This window comes from Rattus rattus, chromosome 16 (genome assembly GCF_011064425.1).
Source record: "Rattus rattus isolate New Zealand chromosome 16, Rrattus_CSIRO_v1, whole genome shotgun sequence".
NCBI lineage: Eukaryota > Metazoa > Chordata > Mammalia > Rodentia > Muridae > Rattus > Rattus rattus.
The window spans coordinates 3,212,540-3,217,409 of record NC_046169.1 but is presented as its reverse complement, the minus strand read 5'-3'; the positions used below and the strand labels follow the sequence as shown (position 1 = coordinate 3,217,409).

At 50.8% G+C, this 4,870-nt stretch overlaps 1 pseudogene; it reads right to left on the bottom strand.

Moving 5' to 3' along the window:
* Positions 1-328: 328 nt before the first annotated feature.
* LOC116885354 lies at positions 329-2,078 on the bottom strand (annotated as a pseudogene).
* Between the last annotated feature and the right edge of the window lie 2,792 nt (positions 2,079-4,870).

The window sequence follows — 4,870 nt, the reverse complement described above, 5'->3', positions numbered from 1 at the left end:
AAAGTAGAATGGAGGAGAGTGTGGCCCAGAGGACAAGAGACAGAGGTTAAGGAGAGAGCAAGAGCTTCTTAGGCCCTGGTGCCAACTCATGTCAGGTGTGTCTGGTCTGCAGAGCAGAGGTGGCGAACTTCCTGTCCATAATAAATAGAAAAAACCTGAGTATACCGGCACATCAATCTGCAGGCATTTTCCTTCCCATTAAAAAAAAAATCCACCAGGAAAGCCCTTCCTCTCCCACCCCACATTCATCACTCCTTTGGCCAAAGACATCTTCACCTCAGTCCCCCCATCCCCCAGGCAGAGTTGGCTTCCTCTGCCACCCTCAGTATCAGGACCCATACAGTTTGTCCCACTCAAATAATGAATACAGCTCCTTGGGAGGAGCCCGAGGGCCCACCTTGGCTAGAACAGCCTCCATGTCTTTGTAGGTGAGGGGCCTCTGCACTCTGGAGAGGCCTGCCTCCACTGCTGCCTGCTGGCACAACTGGCCCAGCTCGCCCCCTGAGAAGCCCTGGGTGCCCTGCACCCAGCGGCCAGCTCCAGCTCCCTCAGAGCACAGCCCTGCTGAGCCAGTGCTCTCTGCAGGATCTGCCCACACACCATGCCGTCCAGCAGCAGCACATAGAAGCACATCGCGAACCGTGATCGGGTGGCCTCTTCCTGGGCCGCCGGCTGCGAGGTGGTACCCACCACCAGCATCCCATCACGCGCGTGCGCTGCAACCTTAGTCCTGTACTGGCAGCAGCAGGTCCAACCCGGTGATGAGCAGCACTGCGGGCGGGCGCCCAGCCACAAAGGCCGTCTGCAGGAGGCGCACACCCTTGACAGGGCAGGAGGCAGCCAGTCTGTTTCCCCCTAGGCGCAGCAGCATGGCACCAAGCTGGGTTGCAAGGCAGTGTCCCAGCAGCGCCTTGCAGCAGCCGCGGGGCCTGAAGAACAGCACGGCGGTGGCAGGCGCTCTGGCCCGCCACGTCTGCCCAATGCACTGGGGGTCCACAGTCCACCATCCTGAGGTTCACCAGCTGCAGCGCCCCTGGGTCCACTCCCTTGGCCGGCTTCCCTGACAGCTCCACCAAGGCTCCGTGCAAGGCCGGAACCCGCTCTGCAAACTTGTCAAAGGGCTCTAGCTGCGGGTCGTAGGCAGGGGAGCCCTGGACCTTGAGAGCACCGTTTCCGCATTACTTGCCGGTTCCATCCTCTGTCGCTCGGGGTGGCTTCGCGTTGCCGCAACACTCAACATCTTCTGAGGTGGGCTAGTACGCGTACTTGCAGTAGCCGGCCTCCGCGCCCTCATCCACCGCCTTGTGCTTCAGCAACAGGCCCTTGGCTGGAAGCCTTAGGGTGCGGGCCGGGATAGCACGGGCGCAGACCAGGGTGGCACGGGCACAGGCAGGGGCGTCGGCGCCTTGCCCAGGAGGTAAGTAGGGCGCAAGCGGCGAAGTGGGTGGTGGGAGTGCCTCATAGACAGGCTAAGCAGCATCGCTGGCCGCCAGGTTGTTGTAGAGTGGCGCCCAGGGCCAGTAGATGGTCGGCGCCACTGGCGGTTAAGAGTGCAGAGCCCTGTGCACACATTAGCAGGACGCCAGGTACCTGCCCAAGTGGCCTGCCACATACTCGGTGGCCTGCAATGGGCCCCCGCTCGCGTTGCCCATGTAAAGAAGCTCAGCTAATTTTCCTGCAACAGCCGGGGAGCCCCCGAGGCCCTTGGAGCCACCTGCACAGCCAGCTTGGCTCCTGGGAGGCTGTCTTGGAGTGAGGCTAGAGGATATGGTGGCTAAGCCTGGGCCATGTCTCTGGGTCCCCTTTGTCACCGTCGAGGAAGACTGCATGACTGGAACTGCTCAGGCCCAGGCGCTCTTAGGGGCAGTCCAGGATCCCAGAATACTTCTCTGTGTATAGCTTGATGTTGGAGGCTGTGAGGGCAAAATGTCTTCCTGTGCCAAAGCGTAGTGGCAGTATTGGCGACATCCTGGAGGCACCTCCAACTTGTGGGCCAGCGACAGGGTGGTGGAGGAGACATCCAGGTGCTACTATGGCCACTGGTTGAGGGACTGGGCATGTTCCGATGTCCAGTACATCTTCAGAAGTCATCTGGTAAGAGAACAAAATGCTCTTTTAAGTGGCCGTCACAATTACAGACTCCAGGTGATCAGCCAGGGACCTCAGAGGGGCTCACCAGAGCTGACCTGTGTGTACTGCTTGCCTGCTGGAGATGGAATAAAGGAATGGCCGAATGTGTTTCCTGCTGCTCTGCTGACTGGGGTGGGTCACTGCTTTCTAACAGTCCGTCTTTTTGTGGGTCTGCACAAAGGTTCTTCAACCTTTAGAGCTTGGTGCTCAGCATCCAGGGCCGGGATGAGGTGAGTGTGCGCAGCCTGGGAGGGTGGGGTGTCCAGCCCAGGGACTAGGCAGGAGCACTGACCTGTGGCTACTGAGCCAGGGCTGTGGGTCAGCAGTGTTCACCATCCTGGAGCCCCTGCTGCAGCTGCTGCAGGTCCTGAGGCCACCATGGCCTGCAGAGGGGCTGTCTTTCTATTTCAATGAATTCAGCATTGTGTTTGACTATTTCCTCCCTTATACTCTTCTTGGGTGTGTTTGCTACTTTTTGTCCAAGAGCTTTTAGATATGCCGTTCATTTGCCGCTGTAGAATCACTCCAGTTACTTTATGAACACTCAGTGAGGATCCCTCTTTCCCGGTATATCATAGCATACATATGTGCAGTAACAAATGCGTAGCGATTTTCCTGGTCCATGATGAGAGACTTTCCTTTTTCACAATCTGACCATCCGAGTCAGAGGGATAAGTTCTGCTCTCTGGGAAGAAAAACCTGCACATAAGTTTTGAGTACAAACCATTTCAGTTACAATAACTGCTGGAGCCCATATGTATGTGGTTCTATGTTAATGATGATGCTCCCATCTAAGAAAAAATTTGACTCGAATTTTTCATCCATTGAAAGAGTGTCCATTAGATATAGAAAGACGCCTGGGACCATGGTTGTTCTCACATACAATCATGGTGAGTACTACCCTTAGGTCATAATGAGGCCAGAGAGGAACAGGATTGATGTCAGTGGGTTTCTCAAACCGGACTCCAGGATGGTTCAGGAGAAGCACCTGCTATGTTTCACAACATGCATTAAACAGCCAGAGCTTCCCTGTGTCTGTGAAGAAAGACACAGCTCTACGGGGGATGTGTGTTTAAGACTCTAACCCAGACTCAACTTGTCTGCTTCTTTCACTAACAGTGGCAGTCACCATAGCTCTTAGACACACGGGCCAGGTTGGTGTTATAGGTTCCAGGAGTTTGGACATGTACAATCCAGGGCCATGGAATGGCCCCGAGCTTTGTTTAAACACCCTGTGCAGTGCCTTTTGTTTCATGAACAAACAGATCAAAGGGATTAGAAGCATCTGGAAGGGCTAGGTCTATGTCGAAATGAACCTCTGTTATGAGACCTAAGCTGGTTTTGTGCAGTTCACTCCTCATTAGGGGATAAAGTACTTCATTTGTGCCGGTGTTTAGAGGCTTTGCTATACCTGTAAGCCCTAGTAACCAGCGTATGCAATACCCAACCACATGAGATCAGATAGACCTGTCTCTTAGTCTGGTATCTGTAGGATGTCAGGATTCCTTTGCTGGGTTCCTATGATTCCACTAAGTTCTTATCTATTATAGATTTGTGCTGTTATGAACAAAGTTGACACTCTAGCACTTTGCCTGTATCTCTAGCACCAGTTTCTTCCACGGCCCTTTATGTTATAGCTCAGGATCGAAGACAGGATGAGATCATGTACATAGTGTAAGAGTTGGGTCCTGAGAAACTTCTGAAATGAGGGCAGGAAGTCAGTACTTCCTGTCTCATCAAACGGGGCTGGAGAAATTTTAAATCCTTGGGAAAATCTGTTCTAAGTAAATCACTCACTTTAAACACCCTCTGATTCTGTCATTAAAAAGGTAATTGAATCAACTCTGCCTAAAGGTAGCTTGAAAAAGTACTGTCTGGGTGTATCATGTAATGCAAAGCCACATGGTTTTTGCTTAGTCAGAATCATATGGTATTTTGACTGTCTCTGGAGAGAACGTGTTATGTTTGGAGAAAGTATAAATAGGACTCGTGGACAGTGATGGGGTGCTTGCATGGCTAGATTTGAAAAGCTTCCTTGGTCTCCAGTCTTCATCTTCACTGATCTTCACTTTTTTGAGAGAGGCAAGACAGAACACTTCTGCTGTTATCTCAGCTGATTCTGTTGCAAGGCACAAACCTAAACATAACAGAAGCAATATACAGCAAACCAACAGCAAACATCAAATTAAATGGAGAGAAACATGCAGCAATCCCAATAACCTCAGGGACAAGACAAGGCGGTCTCCACTGTTTAACTATTTTCAAAACAGTGCACTCAAATTTTCAAGTTAGAGCAATTAGGCAATAAAGGAGGTCAAAGGAATACAAATCAGACAGGAAGAAGTTGTTTTCACTCTTTGCAGATGATATGATAGTATACATAAGCAGCCAACTTATCCTACCAGAGAACTCCTATTGTGATAAAAACAAAAAACTTCATCAAATCGACTATACATAAAATTAACTCAAACCAAACAGTGGCCTTTCCTTCACAAAGGAAATGGGCAGAGAAAGACATTAAAGAAACAACATCCTTCACAATACTTGCAAATAATATAAAATATCTTGGCATAACTCGAACCGAGCAAGTGAAAAACCATGACAAGAAGTTGAAGTCTCTTAGGAATGAAATCAAAGAAGACCTCAGAAGATGGGAGGATTTCCTATGTTCATGGATCATCATAAAGGAGCATGGTTAAAAAAGGTCATCTAAACAAGAGCAATCTACAGATTAAAAAAT